This window comes from Capra hircus, chromosome 7, assembly GCF_001704415.2.
Source record: "Capra hircus breed San Clemente chromosome 7, ASM170441v1, whole genome shotgun sequence".
NCBI classification, from domain to species: Eukaryota; Metazoa; Chordata; class Mammalia; order Artiodactyla; family Bovidae; genus Capra; species Capra hircus.
The window spans coordinates 107,112,932-107,132,677 of NC_030814.1; the positions used below are offsets into that span (position 1 = coordinate 107,112,932).

Below are 19,746 nucleotides of genomic sequence, written 5' to 3' on the forward strand. Positions count from 1 at the left end.
GCGTAGCTGTACGAGCCGGCCCACTCTGGCCAGCTAATTATTATTCGCATGCGTATTTGGTTCAGCCCCACCCACCTCCTTAAACCCACTAGGCTGTTTTGCGCCTGCGCCTTACCGCGATTAGCGCGCCTTAGCGGGTTTAGTTTCCTGCGCATGCGTCTTCCTTCCAACTGCTCTCGACTTACCCTTCAGAAGGGGGAGGGGAATGGCGGCGGCCAGTTCTTTATAGGAACTGTATGAGAGTTTCGGGCTCAGGGCTGTGATGAGGTGTCCCTAGCGTGTTATCCGCAGTCCTGCCCGACCTGAAGGGACAGAGGCTCCCAGCCCTCGCGCCGTCAGTACTCCTCTTCTCCCTAGAGCCAGTCCGTGGCCAAGCGGGCGCTGCGGAACGGCATACTTGTGCGCCCGAAGCCACCTCCGCGGGATCCGGGGTGCATCCGAGGCCTTCGCGCTGCCACTGCTCCTTACCTGCCGCCGTTGGGCCCTGGGGCTTGGACCCACGCGGGGTCTCCGTGCCCGTGCCTCAGTCCCGCACCCCGCTTTTGCCCTAACGAACTCCCACCCTGCGACCCCCGCTTCCTCGCCTCGGGTCAGCCGGCCGGGCGCTCGCACGAGAGTGGGGCGCCGGATGCCGCGTCCCGCCGCGCCTCGTGAGCGCAGGTTGAGCCGCCGGTGCGCGCCCGACTACCCTGTCTCGAGCGGGCTCCCGCTTAATTCTCCCAAAGCTAAGCAGATAACCGTTATGGCTTCCCCGCAGGTGGGTCACGCCGTGTGCTCATAAGACACTAGAGATGTTTGAGACTGGTGGATAATCCCAGATTTCCTGCAGCACTGCAGAAACTGGGAACATTCCTGTTGCCTCCCAGTCCTCCCCTTGTCTGATCCCAGTTGCCCTCAAGCCAGGGATAACACAGCACAGGTCTGTCTTGAGTACCACCATGGGTAGATACAAGTAAAACATGTTTTCGCCCCTGCAATGGTGTAGAAGCCACATCCAGTTTGGGGGGTTTTGTTTTTTGTTTGTTTGTTTTTCCTTAAAATCTTCATTTTGAGACTGGACAAGAGTCTTACAGATACACATGGAAAAGCAATCCATGATCACAGTTGAAAGCGAGGACAGTGTAGTCAAAGGTTTTATGCCTGTCAGCTAGCTAATGCTGAAGTTCTGAGTATGACATGCTGCAGGCCTCAAAGGAATGGTAATTTGTATTCCTCTCCTTCTTCCTCTGCCTCTCCTTCAACAGAATCCACACAACCTCATAATCCTTTTCGAGGGCAGCCATGTCCTCACGGGCCTCAGAAAACTCTCCTTCCTCCATGCCTTTACCCACATACCAATGAACCAAGACATGCTTGGCATGCATCAGGTCAAACTTGTGGTCCAGGCGAGCCCAGGCCTCAGTGATGGCTGTAGTGTTGCTCGGCATGCACACAGCCCACTTTATTTTGGCCAGGTCTCCACCAGGTACCACGGTAGGAGGCTGATAATTAATGCCAACCTTGAAGCCAGAGGAGCACCAATCCACAAACTGGATGCTATGCTTGGTGGTAGTGGCAGCATTAACATCTTTGGGAACAACGTCACCACAGTACAACAGGAGGAGCAAGCCATGTATTCACCATGGTGAGGGTTGCATTCCCCCATCTGGTTGGCTGGCTCAAAGCAAGCATTGGTGATCTCTGCTACAGAAAGCTGTTCAGGGTAGGCTTTCTCAGCAGAGATGACAGCTGTGGCCAGAGGGAAGTGGATGCGGAGATAGGGCTCCAGGTTGGTCTGGAGCTCTGTCCGATCCACATTCAGGGCGCCATCAAACCTCAGGGAAGCAGTGATGGAGGACACTATCTGGCCAAGAAGGAGATTAAGATTCATGTAGGTTGGGCACTCAGTATCAAGATTTCTACAACAGATGTCATGGATGGCCTCATTGTCTCCCATGAAGGCACAATCCGAGTGCTCCAGGATGGTGTGGGTGGTAAGGATGGAGTTGTAGGGCTCACTTGCAGCTGTGGAAACCTGGGGGGCTGGGTAAATGGAGAACTCCAGCTTGGACTTCTTGCCATAATTGACAGAGAGACGTCCCATCAGCAGGGAGGTGAACCCAAAAGCAGTTCCTCCACCAAAGCTGTGGAAAACTAAGAAGCCCTGAAGACCTGTGCACTGGTCAGCCAGTTTCCAAATTCGGTCCAAGACAAGGTCAGTGATTTCCTTGCCAGTGTTGTAGTAACCTCGGGCATAGCTATTGGCAGCATCTTCTTTGCCTGTGATGAGCTGCTCAGGGTGGAAGAGCTGGCAGTAGGTGCCAGTGCAAACCTCATCAATGACTCGGTTCCAAGTCTACAAACACTGCTCTGGGCACGTGCTTGCCAGCACCTGTCTCACTGAAGAAGGTGTTGAAGGAGTCCTCTCCCCCAACAGTCTTGTCACTTGGCATCTGGCCATCGGGCTGGATGCCGTGTTCCAGGCAGTAGAGCTCCCAGCAGGCATTGCGGATCTGGACACAAGCCTGGCCAACTCGGATGGAGATGTACTCACACGCGGGGGGCTACGGCTCAGCAGGCGCAGGCAACAGAAGTAGACGCCGGTCTTGGCTACCATCCCCAACAAGCTAAGAGTCAAGTAACACACTCCGTTTTCCAGTTTTAATGGGTTTGAGAAAACTGAAGAGGAAATGGAATAGAAGAAGATAATCCAAGATAAGGTCACAGCGGTAGGCCAGGCCCAATCCTGAAAGGCCGTTTAGGCCTTGACAATGGTGATAACTCCAAATGTGGCAGGCCTTGGCAGGTCTTTATCCGGGTACAATAGGACTTGTTTGAAAAGGAAAATTATTGTTGGGTGTGAAGAGGACTCAGATGGGACAAGCATGGTGATGCTGCTTGCCCTCAATTGCAAATGGAGCTAGAGGAGAATAGAGAGCATTTTGGCTGAAGTCACCAAGATGTGGGATTCCATGCACATTGGACTGGTACACAGGAGGGCTATTGGCAATATATATTCAAAATCTTTAAAAAATACACATCTTTGGGAGGGGGTTTTGGGGGAGAATGGATACACATATGGCTAAATCCCTCCACTGTTCACCTGAAACTACCACACATTGTTAATCAGCTATATCCTAATACAAAATAAAAAGTTTAAAAGTTTGAAAAAATATATACATCCCATTTGACCCAAACATTCCATTTCCACTTTTGCACAGTTTAAAATGTACGAGCATGTTCATCACAGCATGAAACAGGTAAATTTTAGAAGCAACCTAAATGTCAAATGGTGTATTGAATAAATTATGGTACAACCTTATCATAAATCATCATCAGGGGCAAAATTGATTCCTGAGTGTGAGGAGGAGAGAATACAACTAAGCTATGACAATGGTTTTTGGCCACAGTACGTAAACAAGAGGTACGGTGTACCTATGCTATAAATATTTCACGTCGGGGAGAAAAAAAAGTTCAGAAAAACTGAGGTATGTAGTAGGATACTTTGTAGTTATTAAAAATGGTGACTAGAAGTATGTTTTTGGAAAGACATTTACAATATTTGTTGAGTGGAAAAAAAAACAATGAAACCTTATTATGCATTGTTAAGACTTCCCTGGTGGCTCAGATGGTAAAGCATCTGCCTACAATGTGGGAGACCCAGGTTCGAACCCGGGGTCAGGAACATGCTCTGGAGAAGGCAATGGCACCCCACTCCAGTACTTTTGCCTGGAAAATCCCATGGATGGAGGAGCCTGGTAGGCTACAGTCCATGGGGTCGCAAAGAGTCAGACATGACTGAGCGACTTCACTTATGAAGCAATAATACAGTAGGGCTCAACATCCTGGAAATATAATTATGCACGTGCATAGGAAAGAAACTATACATGTATGGAAAAGATAGAATCCAAGGTGTTTACAGGGACTAGGTGATAGGAGCATGGATAAGTTTCTTCTTCTGTGTATTTTCTCTCTCTCTCTCTCTCTTTTTTGGCCATGCACGGAGCTGTGCACGGACTCTTGGCTCCCCAACCAGGGATTGGGCCCATGCACCCTGCAGTGGGAGTGGAGATTCTTAACGCCTGGACCTCCAGAGAAGTCCCTCTTCTCTGCTTTGCAGTTGTCAATACTAAACACATTACTTGTAGCTTTAAAACTTGACCGTTTTCTGAGTGGGAAGGATTGAGAATGTTAGGATGTGTCTCCTCCATCCTCCTAATATTGTAGCATCAACTGCTTCAGAATGTGATGGGGACCAGGCAACCCCACTTTGAAGCTGGAAACTGTAAAGACAGGGACTGTGGTTTGGCTGTGAGAACCTAAGTACAGAGTCTCAAGCCCGCTCCAACCCGGTGCAGCGTGGCTCGACCCTTTCATCAGCATGATCATAGTTGTCTTAAATAAGAGCTCCTCCAACGCCTGGTGCGGGCTTTGAAACCATCTAAACCACTCTGTGTGTTCTGATACGTTTGCTTTTTCTACATGCGACAGAGAAACAAAGGGGTCCCCACAGGGAGGCCCAGGTCCTGGCCAAGGGGAGGGGCCGGTGCTCCTGGTGGAGTAAAGTCAGCTTCCGGGGCCACCTGGAAAGGGGATCTTAACATCCTCTCTTCAGTTCACTCAGCGTGTCTCCTTTGGGCCAAATATGACTGCCATTGGTTTTGAACCTTCAAGGTATTGGCCCTGAGTATTGAGAATATTCTGATAACTGAATACTGAATATTGAAGCTTCCCACAGCTCCAGCCAGGACACTCAACTGTGGTTGAATCCTTCAGCCATGAATTCAAAATGTACTGATGACTAGTCTCTGTTGTTATTGTTTAGTCTCTCAGTTGTGTCCGACTCTTTGCAATCCCATAGACTATAGCCCACCAGGCTCCTCTGTCCTTGGAATTCTCCAGGCAAGGATACTGTGTGGGTTGCCATTTTCTATTCCAGGGGATCTTCCCCAGTCCAGGGATCAAACTTGTCTCCTGCAAGTCCCCTGCATTGCAGGCAGATTCTTTACCACTGAGCTGAGCCCAACTAATAACAGTACTTACGTTTTATAATGTTTTATTATAGTAAAATATACATAACATGAAAGTTACCATTTTAAATGTACAGTACAGAGGTATTCAGTACATTTACAGTGTTGTGCAAATATTTCCGCTCTCCATCTGTAGAACATTTTCATCTTCACTGAAATTCTGTACCATGTACATGCTTGACTCCTCAGCTCTTGATAACCTCTGTTCTACTATCTGTCTCCAGGAATTTGCCTATTACACTACCTGATATAAGCGGAATCATACAGTAATTGTCCTTTTGTGTATGCTTTATTTCACTTAACACTGTTTTCAAGGCCTATCCATGTCCTCAAGAGTTTTCTTCCTTAAAGCTGAATAACATTCTGTTGTGTGTATATATATATGTATATATATATACTACATTTTGCTTATCCATTAATTCATCAAGTGTCGGTTCCACCTTTTGGCTATTATAAGTAGTGCTGCTTTGAACTTTGATGTGCAACTATCTTTGATTTTCTGTTTTCTATTCTTTCAGTCTGTATGGAAAACAGTTTGGCAGTTCTTCAAAAAGTTAAACATAAAATTACCATATTAAAAAATTACCATATGATTCAGCAATTCCATTCCTAGATGGAACTATTTGACATCCCTCTCAGCAACACACGGGGCTTCGAAGTCTCTCTTTATTTTCACCAACACTTGCTATTTTCTGAGTTTATTTTTGTTTTTTGACAGTAACCGTCCTAAAGAGTGTGAAGTAGTATTTCACTGTGGTTTCGATTTGTATTTCCCTAATGTTTAGTGACATTGAGCATTTTTTTCATGTGCTTACTGGCCATTTGTATATCTCCTTTGGAGAAATGTCTATTCATGTCCTTTGTCCATATTTGAACTGGGTTGTTTGGCTTTTCTGTTGTTGAGTTTTAAGGGTTCTTTATATATTCTGGATATTAATCCCTTGTCAGATAATGATTTGCAAAGATTTTCTCTCATTCTATGGTTCGCCCCTTACATTTTTGAGTCTTTTTAATTTCATTGTCCCTTTGAAAGGTTCCTTCACCCACTGCTTTCACATATAGATTCTATTCATGAATTTATTCACCCAACAAATGTTCCAGTACAATTCCCGTGCCATGCTCTTGGAGGAGCCCTAGAGGCATGATCACAGGAGAAAATATCCCAATCCTAGGAACTCCCTGTCTAGAGGGGAGACAAGCAAAAATTAATAAATATGCAATTCAGTCCATGACTACAGATTGTGCCAGGTGCTGTGCATCATGGGAAGAGCCCCTCATGTAATTTGAGGGATAAGAAAGTTGCTGAGAAAGTGGCACTCAAACTGGGATTTGACAGGTGACCAGGCCTGGTTAGAAGAGGGTGATTTGGCAGAGGGGAGACTTTGAGGGTGGTAGACTCCAAAGCAGGAGTGGCAGCCCCAGCTCCCGATGAGCGGGGAGGGCTTCCTTCTACCTTCAGAGGGAAACCACTGAGGGCCCTAGGAGTGCGGTGACACAGTCCCATTTATATTCTTCCAAGATCAGTCTTACATCTGTGCTGGGAATAATTTCATACGGAGTCCTCTTTCCTCCCTTACCTCGCCTGACACTCGCCACATCCTCCCTTACATCCATGGGCATTGCTTCGGTCATCTGAGGAATACAGTTGATCTCCCTGGCTATACTCTTGGCCTTTGTCTGGTCATTCTCACCACAGGAAGAATGATTTTTTTTTTCTCCCTGCCAATAGATTTTCTGAGGTACAATTCACATGCCATGCCTTTTTTTTCTTTTTTTGTTTAACTTTTGGCTGCCCTGAGTCTCCGTTGCTTCCCACAGGCTTTGTCTAGTTGTGGCATGCAAGGGTTACTGTCCAGCTGCAAGGCGGTGGCTTCTCTTGTTGCAAGGCAATGGTTCGTGGGTTTCGGTAGTCCTGGTGCATGGGCTTAGTTCTCCTGCAGCACGTGGAATCCTCCCAAACCAGGGATCAAACCCATGTTCCCTGCATTAGCAGGCATACTCCCAACTACTCGATCACCTGGGAAGTCCACAATTTTTTAAAACATATATTCACTAGGTTGTCCAACCATCATATTCTAGGTTTACAACATTCTCATCACCCCATAAAGAAACCCCATGCCCATTATCCAGAGTCATCTTTCAAAACTGCAGATCATATCACATAACTCCCCTGCTTTATACCCTCGGTGGCTCCCACTGCACTTCAGTTCAGTAGAGTTCAGTCACTCAGTCGTGTCCGACTCTTTGAGACCCCATGAATCACAGCACGCCAGGCCTCCCTATCCATCACCAACTCCCGGAGTTCACTCAGACTCACGTCCACCGAGTCAGTGATGCCATCCAGCCATCTCATCCTCTGTTGTCCCCTTCTCCTCCTGCCCTCAATCCCTCCCAGCATCAGAGTCTTTGCCAATGAGTCAACTCTTCGCATGAGGTGGCCAAAGTACTGGAGTTTCAGCTTTAGCATCATTCCTTCCAAAGAAATCCCAGGGCTGATCTCCTTCAGAATGGACTGGTTGGATCTCCTTGCAGTCCAAGGGACTCTCAAGAGTCTTCTCCAACACCACAGTTCAAAACCATCAATTCTTCGGTGCTCAGCCTTCTTCACAGTCCAACTCTCACATCCATACATGACCACTGGAAAAACCATAGCCTTGACTAGACAGACCTTAGTCGGCAAAGTAATGTCTCTGCTTTTGAATATGCTATCTAGGTTGGTCATAACTTTTCTTCCAAGGAATAAGCGTCTTTTAATTTCATGGCTGCAGTCACCATCTGCAGTGATTTTGGAGCCCCAAAAATAAAGTCTGACACTGTTTCCACTGTTTCCCCATCTATTTCCAATGAAGTGATGGGACCGGATGCCACAATCTTAATTTTCTGAATGTTGAGCTTTAAGCCAACTTTTTCACTCTCCACTTTCACTTTCATCAAGAGGCACTTTAGTTCCTCTTCACTTTTTGCCATAAGGGTGGTGTCATCTGCATATCTGAGGTTATTGATATTTCTCCCGGCAATCTTGATTCCAGCTTGTGTTTCTTCCAGTCCAGCGTTTCTCATGATGTACTCTGCATATAAGATAAATAAGCAGGGTGACAATATACAGCCTTGACATACTCCTTTTCCTATTTGGAACCAGTCTGTTGTTCCATGTCCAGTTCTAACTGTTGCTTCCTGACCTGCATACAGATTTCTCAAGAAGCAGGTCAGGTGGTCTGGTATTCCCACCTCTCTCAGAATTTTCCACAGTTTCTTGTGATCCACACAGTCAAAGGGTTTGGCATAGTCAATAAAGCAGAAATAGATGTCTTTCTGGAACTCTCTTGCTTTTTCCATGATCCAGCGGATGTTGGCAGTTTGATCTCTGGTTCCTCTGCCTTTTCTAAAACCAGCTTGAACATCAGCAAGTTCATGGCTCAAGTATTGCTGAAGCCTGGCTTGGAGAATTTTGAGCATCACTTTACTAGCGTATGAGATGAGTGCAATTGCACCGTAGTTTGAGCATTCTTTGGCATTGCCTTTCTTTGGGATTGGAATGAAAACTGACCTTTTCCAGTCCTGTGGCCACTGCTGAGTTTTCCAAATTTGCTGGCATATTGAGTGCAGCACTTTCACAGCATCATCTTTCAGGATTTGAAACAGCTCAACTGGAATTCCATCACCTCCACTAGCTTTGTTCATAGTGATGCTTTCTAAGGCCCACTTGACTTCACATTCCAGGATGTCTGGCTCTAGATGAGTGATCACACCATCGTGATTATCCGGGAGGATCATTTCTTTGCCATGGTCCTCAGGGTCCTGCATGATGGGATGCTGTGTACATCTCCATAACCCCATTACTTTTCTACCACCTTTTCTATACCTCAGCTACACTGACTTCCTTTCTGCTGTTTTCTACCCATAGGCCTTTGCAAATGGTATTTCCTTTGCCTGGAGCACTCTCCCCAAATGCTCATCCTCACTAACTCCTTCTTCAGGCTTTTCCGTATCGAATTCCTCTATTCATTTCCTTCATAGTGTTTCTGCACTCTGTGATTATCTCATTTATTTATGTAATTACTTTTTATTGCCTGTTCCCCACACTAGAATGTTGGTTCCATCGCTAACAATAGATGGAGTGCCTGGTATGTACTAGGCATGAACAAGTAATTGTTGGCTGAGAGATGAATTAAGGAAAGGAGGAAGAAGGACATTTGAAAGTCGGTACGCTGAGGTAGATGAAGATGGGGAAAACTGGAGGCAGACAGAAGGGGGCAAGTCAGTAGATCCATTTTGAAAATGTTAAATTTGGAATGCCTCCAAGATATCCAAGTGGAGATGTCCTAGCTTAGCTGACATTTTACGAGTTAAAGCTAAAAAGAGCAATCTAGATGGGATATAAAATGTGGACGTCACAGGATATAGATGATATTTTAAGCCTTAGAAATGAATTAAGGGGCTTACCTTTGAGAAGTGGCCCTTAGGGATTCCATCACCAGATATCACAGACGTTACAGATTGGGAGTCTGTGTCAGTGAAAGAATGAGTGAATCAGGGGGAGAAAACAGCAAAGGAGTGAAAGGGAGTCACCAGAAAGATGGGCAAAGCCTGGGAAGCATTAGGGTCCCAGCAACAAAGGACAGGGTTTCAGGTGAAACAGTGTGGTCAACAACATAAAATTACGGTGCGAGGACTCAGAAGATACAGGAACCAAAGTCCCAAAATATATGTCTCTGGTGCCTTTGCAAGAGCAGTTTAGGTTGAGCAGAAAGACTGGAAGCCAGACTAGAAACGTAGAGAAGATTAAGGGAGGGCATATGCAATACCAGTCTTCTTAGAATGTAATATAATAAACATATGTTGATGTAAGCCACTGAATTTGTGGTAATTTGTTACAGCAGTAACAGAAAATTAATACCAGGTTTATTCCAGGAATCATTCATTTTCTCACAAAATCATATGCTTACATATATCCATAAACAATAAATAGGATTGATGGATAGGTCTCTATCCCTAATACAATCATAAATAGGAATAGAAGTAAAATACTTACGTACAACAGAGACTTTTTACCAAAACTCAAAAGTATAAAGCAAACTAAATAAAAGTCTCAAAGTTGTTTCCACTAAAATTCAGATCAAGACAAGTACGTCCACTACTTGTTAAAATTGTGTTGGAGGGGCTAGCTAGACCATGCAATCAGAGCTGGTTTAAATGATCTCAAAGTCCAATTGGAGGGCTTCCCTGGTGGTTCAGCGGTAAAGAATCCACCCGCCAGGACAAGAGACACAGGTTCCATCCTTGGTCCAGGAGGATCCCACATGTCGCAGAGCGACTAAGCCCGTGCAGCACGACTGTGGGGCCTGCGCTCTAGAGCAACTACTGAGGCCCACACGCCTGGAGTCCGTGCTCCACAGCAAAGGGAAGCCACCACACTGCAAGGAAGGCAGACCCTGCCCCGGAAACGGGAGCAAGCCCTCGCACAGCAGCAGAGACCTAGAACAGCCAGAAATAAGCACACAAAACAATGAAGTCCAACAGGAAGAACAAATGCCTGAGTAGACCCCAGAACACTGCGGACAGGAGAGTGCTAGCCGGGGGGAACTGGCCAAGAGGAGGGCAAGGGAATGCAGACGTAGCTGCAGATAGATTTTGGAAATTAATCTGTGGCTAAGACTGTTGAGTGGAAAGACGATTGATCTGATAAGTGATGTTGACATTATAGACCATGATTACAGGGAAAAGAAGCAAAAGCCAGGCTGGGCTGTAACCCAGAAGTTCTCACCTGGGGGGACTCTACCCCCAAAGGACATTTGGCAGTGTCTGGTGACATTTTGGTTGCCACAGCTGGGGCCGGCTATTGGCATGTAGTGGGTAAATGCCGGGGGTGCTGCTAAACATCGCGCAGCGCACGGGACGGCCCCACAACAAACAGTCATCTAAGGCCAGGTGTCAGTAGTGCTGTGGTTCAGAAAACGTGCTCTGAAATAACACAAACACCAAAGTACTTTTCTGATGTATTAAAGCTTTCATAATAAATATTTAAATATAAAACAAGATAGCAGGGCGGGGAAAAAAAGAATGTAATTTTGGGGTGGAAAGTCCTCCCAAAGTCTGGAAGCCATGGAGCCTCTCTCTTCTTATATATAAGTTTTTTTTTTTTTTGACTGCACGTAAATTTTGAGTTTTTCTAGTAGAAAATAAAATACATAAGGAAATGAGAAAATAGTTATAAAATATGTGAAAGACAAAAGTTAAAACCCCTAATATGTGATTATACTACAATTCTTAACAGATCAAATTTACAAAAACAGGATATGTAAATATTTTATGAATAGGGGCTTATGAACTTTACTCATAAAGTTTATGAATTAGGGGTTCAGCCTAACAAGGAGAGAAATGCAAAGTATAGCAGCAGCAGGATTGGCTAAAATTTAAGAGCAATTTGTGTGCACAATCCCTTATTTATTCCCAATCCAAAATTCATAAAGTGCTGGAAACCTGAAAAATGTTTTGGCTTTGTTAAATTTGAGGCCAGTCCATAAGACTTAACCTGAGCTACTATGAGGCTCTTTGCAGTCTTCACATAACTTGTTTGGTGAGAATATTTCTTATATATTGCTCAGTCGTGTCTGACTCTTTGCGACCCACCAAGCTCCTCTGTCCATGGGATTCTCCAAGCAAGAATACTGGAGTGGGTTGCCATTTCCTTCTCCAGGGGATCTTCCTGACCCAGGGATTGAACCCAGGTCTCCCACATTGCAGGCAGACGCTTTAACCTCTGAGCCACCAGGGAAGCCCCTTATAGCCTGCTGCTGCTGCTGCTGCTAAGTCGAATCAGTCGTGTCCGACTCTGTGGACCCCACTGATGGCAGTCCACCAGGCTCCCCCGTCCCTGGGACTCTCCAGACAAGAACACTGGAGTGGGGTGCCATTTCCTTCTCCAATGCATGGAAGTGAAAAGTGAAAGTGAAGTTGCTGTCATGTCTGGCTCAGCGACCCCATGGACTGCAGCCTACCAGGCTCCTGTGTCCATAGGATTTCCCAGGCAAGAGTACTGGAGTGGGGTGCCACTGCCTTCTCTGGAAATACTGCCTAGGAGGACTTAAACTCAGTCATTACAACAGCAGCTTGACATCTCTCATTATAGCCACCATCCACAGGTCCAATTAATTTTTAACCTACTGACTGTCTGATTGTAAGCTATGATAGCTGTTAATGTGTTTGATTAAGAGATGCTACCTCAGAGCCTTCTGGGAGTGTCATAGAATTTCCTTAAATCCAGAAAATTCTGCATTCTGAAACATAAGGATTTTGAGTAAGAGTTTATAGATCTGTAATTTCCAGAGCTGACAAGGAGGCAGTCAGTGAGAGAAGTATATATTGACTCATTGTCAAGTATTAAAACAACATTACATCCCTGGGATAATCCTACTTGGTCATAAATGTGTTCTATTTTATGGACTGTTGGATTTGAGTTGCTAATGTTTTATAGGGATATTTAAGTCTGCATTCATGAGGGCTGTCGGTCTGCAATCTTCTTTTTGCAATGACTTCATAGGTGATGGTAGCCTCAGAACAGGTTTCTTGAGCATTCCTCATTCCTGTTTTCTGCAAGTGTTTCTATGAGATTGTTATTTCTACTTTAATAAAATTGACCAGTGAAATCATCTGAGCCTGGATTTTTCTCTGGGAGACTGTTTGGATAACAAAATCAATTTCTTAACCTGTGTTTCTGTTGTTTGGTGTTTGGTTTTTGTCTTGGTTTTTTTTTTAAAGCCTGAAGGCAAATACCTCCCCACCCCACACTGTCTCCGCAGTCAGAACCTTGTCACGTTCTCAGCCCCAACCAGCCAAGGGCAGAGAGATGGTTCTGCAGTGATTGCCTTAGACAAGTCAGGATTTATCCCTAAACCAGGATAAGGGGCACCTTCTCCAAAGATGGAACCCAGTCACAATTCTGTAGGCAAAGAAGCAGAGAACAGAGACAATACAGGCAACCCAGACTGCTACAGAATGAGAAGGAGGAAAGGAAGAAAAATGGAAAGACTGAGGAATTATCCCCTCAAAGACTAAATCCAGAGAGACTGTCACCATTAAAGAGCAGGTTAGCTTGGTTTCCCTTCAGTAGAAATGGGGATCAGAACAGGATATGTTTGAATTTGAGGATACTTTGATCTGTCACCCATTTTTCAAGAAGGAATTCTAGATTCTCAGGGCTCACAGTCTCAAGGGAAATAATCTGTCTGCTAGCTTGTTTGTCCTGTTTTGTCTCAGAAAGGATTTCAGTTCAGTCGCTCAGTTGTATCTGACTCTTTGCGACCCCGTGGACTGCCGCATGCCAGCGTGACAAGGATCCATCATCAACTCCCAGAGTTTGCTCAAAATGTCATCGAGGCGGTGATGCCATCTAACCATCTCATCATCTGTCATTCCCTTCTCCTCCTGCCTTCAATCTTTCCCAGCATTAGGGTCTTTTCAAATGAGTCACTTCTTCGCATCATGTGGCCAAAGTATTGCAGCTTTAGAAAGGATTTAGTGCCCATTAGTCAAGATGTGATACATTATCCTGCAATAACAACCCAAAATCTCAGTAGCTCAACATGGAAAAGTTGATTTCTCATTGCTCATGCTACACATTCATCTTAGTTTTACAGGGTTTTGCTCCATCTTGCTTCTTTCAAGGACTCAGGCTGACGGAGGCTCCACCATCCAGAACCACCACTCTGGCCCTTAGACGCTTCTGTCTAGCAATGACACGTATATTTCTACTAACAGTTCACTAACCAAATAAGTCACATTGTCAAACCTTTCCTCAGGAGGCCAATGTAAACATAAAAGAACAAAGAGTCTTGCTCATCATCCACTTGTAAAAATCAAGTCAACAACCCACAGCTGCAGTTGCCCAGCAACAGTGTGCCCTGAGGAGAATTCAGGATGAATAAAAATAGGATGAAGACGTCTCTGTTTTAGATATGTGGCTCCTAGACAGTTAAGATGCTTATCTAAAGGATTTCAAAAAGAAGAAAAGATTTCAATGACCCCAGATTCTTGCATCTTTCCATACGTAGAAAATCACTAAAATTATTAACTTGAGATGTCTGTTCTCTATGATTAGCAGTGATGCTTTACCAAGATGTATGCGTGACTCTATTTCTCAGTCAGAAAAGCCGCATATGCCCTAGCTCCTCTCCTACTTCTGAGTTCCGCAAAGCTATCTTGAGAGGCTGTCTCCCAGGCTATAGTCCTCAGTAAGGGTCCCTGAATAAAACTGAAACTCACTGTTTGTGCATTGTGTTTCTGTGGTTGTTTTCCCAGCTGACACCAGGAATGAAATCTTATGAGCCTGGAAAGAGAAGAACCAGAAATATCAAGTGAACAGTAAGTATGACCACTAGGTCGGGTGTCTGTATTTGTAAGCACACATGGAAGAGGAAACGCCAAACACTCTCTCGGTGACTCTGCTAAGCTTCACTTAGCCTTTGAACGACTCACCTCATAGCCAATATTCTGTCCTGATCAGTCAGGAGACAAAGCGGCATCCCCAGAGAGCACAGCCCAGTCAATAACACCCGCTGTGGGGGCTTACCTGCCAGCGCAGTGGTGAGGAATCCGCCTGCCAATGCAGGAGACCCTGTGGAAGCCCTGGCACCTAGAGAGCTGGAGAGGAGCCTGCACAGCAGCTAGGACCCGGCACAGCCAGAGAATAATAACCCGCACCGCGCTAAAGCACCGGCGCGTCTCACCGTTCCCCTTGCAGGGCTTTTTCCCTTTCAGGGCTAAATCTGCCAACTGGGGTATTATCTGCCCCAGTGTTTTTGTCCTAGAATTTGACAAATAGTTATTTTAGAGTCTCATATTACTCATATTACTAAGTCACATGAGTCTGAGAAATCTAAGACTTCCCTATGTCCCTGGGCTAGTAGAAAAGCAAGGTGCATGGTTAGGCAAAGTCACTTGGAGTGATATTGGCCCTGGGTTGGGGGTTTCCGCTCGAGTAGACGAGCCAATGTTTGGGGGATAGTCACAAGGCAGGGGACCAGGGTTGGGAAAGAGTAGAAGGGGGTTATAAAAGCTCAAGCAGTTGGGTTCAATGACTGTTTCAGGGCCAAACCTCATTTCTGGGTGCTTCACCATCCCTGTCTCAATGGGGCCTTTCAACAAGCCCAAGTCTCCAAGAAACAGGCTCAAAGATGTGCGTGGTCAGAGATCCAATGAGTGGGCACAGTGGAACTAGACTCCAGGCCATGTCCAAAATCCATACCCCTTCCTCCACCCCAGCCAGTGGGAGAACCAAGGGCATCTGGCCAAAAGGAACAGTAAATGAGTTGCAACCTCCAGCAAAGAAGGTACAACTACACTCCAGGACTGTTGTGAGGGAGAAGTCTTGGGCTTCTGGCTGACCCCAGGAAGAGCAGTCGCCCAGAAGCTCAAAGAAGTCTCAGGAGCAGGAACTTGCAAACCAACCCAGAGTCCTACCAAGACCCAGATATGTGCGGCCCCTCCAAGGGGCACAAGCCACTCCAGACTGCATGTAACCAGCATGGGGTGCCCCATCCGCACACTCCCACCTGAACCCTGAAGGTAGGCTGGGCCTGGGGACTTGAGTTAGCCTGGGAAGTCTTTTCCTTGTTAGTGCATTGAAAATGGTTGGAAACCATTGTTCTTGGTTACCATTGTGGAATTTCACTGGGGCAGGATAAGGACCCCAGAAGGCAATGGCACCCGACTCCAGTACTCTTGCCTGGAAAAGCCCATGGATGGAGGAGCCTGGTAGGCTGCAGTCCATGGGGTCGCTAAGAATCAGACATGACTGAGTGATTTCCCTTTCACTTTTCACTTTCATGCATTGGAGAAGGAAATGGCAACCCACTCCAGTGTTCTTGCCTGGAGAATCCCAGGGACGAGGGAGCCTGGTGGGCTTCCGTCTATGGGGTCGTACAGAGTCGGACACGCCTGACCCGACTTAGCAGCAGCAGCAGCTCTTTAAACACTAAACATACTGTTTGACACATTTATAAACTTGTATCATTTTGATACAAGGAGAAGGAAATGGCAACCCACTCCAGTATTCTTACCTGGAGAATCCCCTGGACAGAGAAGCCAAGATGCCTACAGTCCATGGGTTGACAAAGAGTTGGACACAGCTTAGTGACTAACACAACATTTTGATAGAGTATATGTTCTGTATCTGACTTGGCCTGGATTCCCCTGAAAGCAGAGCCTATGGGATGTTGGTTGAGCAGGTGACCATGAGGAGAGTGAGCAGTAGAGAGACAACCAACGTAACCCCTGGTCACCAAACTGGTCTTCTTTGCATTCAGTCCCCTAGGTTATTCTGGGGCTCATCATGAAATGGCTCCAAACCATCCTGCTGGGGAGGAGAGAAGGAATGTATATGTATATAATTTATGTATTTTTGGTCTTTGTTGCTGCACTTGGGTTTTCTCTAGTTGAAGTGGGCGAGCAGAGACTACTCTCGAGCTGGGGTGCACGGGCTTCTCATCGTGGTCTCTTCTGTTGTTGCAGAGAACAGGCTTCAGTAGTTGCAGCTCACAGGGTCAGCAGTTGTGATGCACAGGCTTAATTGCTCTGTGATATGTGGAGTCTTCTCAGACCAGGGATCGAAATCATGTCCCCTGCGTTGGCAGGTGGATTCTTAACCACTGGACCACCAGGAAAATCCAGACCGAAGGAATTTATCCATTGGCTCCTGACCCCTTCTTCCAGCACAAGTCTAAAGGGAGCTTCTGTCCAGTTGTACCGGTGCAAAACCTGCTTAGGATGGTCCCCCAGTGAGGGCTAGAATAAAGATGAGTGAGGTTAGGTGAGTCTGAAGAGATGCACATGAGCTCAGAACCCCTCCTGAGAAAGGGACCTGAAGGAAGCAAGAGGACCCTAAGGAAACACAGTTACTACCAAGCTCTTCACATCAGGGCCATTTATACTAGGGGAAAGTTGGTATGTGTTTGGGATAGATTCTGGAAAGTGAGATTGCCTGGGTAAAGGGTAAAGGTGCATGCAATTATATCAATACTACATGTCAAATCTTCATGCTCAGAAGGTTGTACCACTTTGTATTTTCCCCAACAATTTATGTGCCAGCCTCCTCACAGCCTTGCCAACGAAGTGTGTTGCAAAAACTTGGGTTTTTGCTGGTCTTGCAGGTGAGAGATGACATCTTAGGACACTTTCATTTTGTATTTCTGTTATTGTGAGCAAAATTGAGCACCCAACTTGTGCACAAGAATTTTCATGGCACGAGGCTTTTCACTGGGCCTCCCAGGTGGTGCTAATGGTAAAGAACCTGCCTGCCAATGCAGGAGACATAAAGATGCGGGTTCATCTCCTGGGTTGGGAAGATCCCCTGGAGGAGGGCATGGCAACAGACTCCAGTATTTTCTTGCCTGGAGAATCCCCATGGACAGAGGAGCCTAGTGGGATACAGTCCAAAGTGTCACAAAGAGTCGGACACAACTGAAGCGACTTAGCACGCACACACGCAGGCCCTTCATTGCAATATTAACTATATTAGCTAATTACAAGAAATACAAAACCGCAATGAGAGACACCACTTCACACCCATTAGAATAACAACTACTAAACAAAACAAAAACAGAAAATAATAAGCATTGGTGCAGATGTGGAGAAACTGGAGCCCTTGTGCAGCGTTGGTAGGAATGTAAAATGATACAGTTTCTTAAAAATAGCAGTTTCTTAAAAAAAAAATAGCATAGGATTACTTTCAGTTCAGTTCAGTCGCTCAGTCGTGTCCGACTCTGCGACCCCATGAATCGCAGCACTCCAGGCCTCCCTGTCCATCACCAACTCCCGGAGTTCACTCAGATTCACGTCCATCGAGTCAGTGATGCCATCCAGCCATCTCATCCTCTGTCGTCCCCTTCTCCTCCTGCCCCCAATCCCTCCCAGCATCAGAGTCTTTGCCAATGAGTCAACTCTTCGCATGAGGTGGCCAAAGTACTGGAGCTTCAGCTTTAGCATCATTCCTTCCAAAGAAATCCCAGGACTGATCTCCTTCAGAATGGACTGGTTGGATCTCCTTGCAGTCCAAGGGACTCTCAAGAGTCTTCTCCAACACCACAGTTCAAAAGCATCAATTCTTCAGCGCTCAGCCTTCTTCACAGTCCAACTCTCACATCCATACATGACCACTGGAAAAACCATAGCCTTGACTAGACGGATCTTAGTCGGCAAAGTAATGTCTCTGCTTTTTGAATATGCTATCTAGGTTGGTCATAACTTTTCTTCCAAGGAATAAGCGTCTTTTAATTTCATGGCTGCAGTCACCATCTGCAGTGATTTTGGAGCCCCCAAAAATAAAGTCTGACACTGTTTCCACTGTTTCCCCATCTATTTCCCATGAAGTGATGGGACCGGATGCCATGATCTTCACTTTCTGAATGTTGAGCTTTAAGCCAGCTTTTTCACTCTTTTTCACTCTCATCAAGAGGCTTTTTAGTTCCTCTTCACTCTCTGCCATAAGGGTGGTGTCATCTGCATATCTGAGGTTATTGATATTTCTCCCGGCAATCTTGATTCCAGCTTGTGCTTCTTCCAGTCCAGCGTTTCTCATGATGTACTCTGCATGTAAGTTAAATAAGCAGGGTGACAATATACAGCCTTGATGTACTCTTTTTCCTATTTGGAACCAGTCTGTTGTTCCATGTCCAGTTCTAACTGTTGCTTCCTGACCTGCATACAGATTTCTCAAGAGGCAGGTCAGGTGGTCTGGTATTCCCATCTCTCTCAGAATTTTCCACAGTTTATTGTGATCCACACTGTCAAAGGGTTTGGCATAGTCAATAAAGCAGAAATAGATGTTTTCATGGAACTCTCTTGCTTTTTTGATGATTCAGCGGATGTTGGCAATTTGATCTCTGGTTCCTCTGCCTTTTCGAAAACCAGCTTGAACACCAGGAAGTTCACGGTTTACGTATTGTTGAAGCCTGGCTTGGAGAATTTTGAGCATTACTTTGCTAGCATGTGAGATGAGTGCAATTGCGCAGTAGTTTGAGCATTGTTTGGCATTGCCTTTCTTTGGGATTGGAATGAAAACTGACCTTTTCCAGGCCTGTGGCCACTGCTGAGTTTTCCAAATTTGCTGGCATATTGAGTGCAGCACTTTCACAGCATCATCTTTCAGGATTTGAAATAGCTCCACTGGAATTCCATCACCTCCACTAGCTTTGTTCATAGTGATGCTTTCTAAGGCCCACTTGACTTCACATTCCAGGATGTCTGGCTCTAGGTGAATGATCACACCATCGTGATTATCTGGGTGGTGAAGATCTCTTTTTGTACAGTTCTTCTGTGTATTCTTGCCACCTCTTCTTAATATCTTCTGCTTCTGTTAGGTCCATACCATTTCTGTCCTTTATCAAGCCCATCTTTGCATGAAATGTTCCCTTGGTATCTCTAATTTTCTTGAAGAGATCTCTAGTCTTTCCCATTCTGTTCTTTTCCTCTATTTCTTTGCATTGATCACTGACAACAGACCATTACTCAACCTTAAAAAGCAAGGAAATTCTTACACATGGTGCAACATAGATGACTCTGGAGGACATTGTGATAAGTGAAATAAGCTGGTCACAAAAGGATAAATACTGTATGATTCCACTTACGTGATGTACTTAGACAAATTCATACAAACAGAAATTATCAATAGAATGATAGTCAGCAAGGGCTGGGTGGAGGAGGGAGAAATGGAAAGTTGTTGTCTAATGGCTACAGAATTTCA

At 45.6% G+C, this 19,746-nt stretch overlaps 1 pseudogene; it reads right to left on the bottom strand.

The window, feature by feature from the left end:
• On the bottom strand, window positions 61–3,019 carry LOC102181856 (annotated as a pseudogene).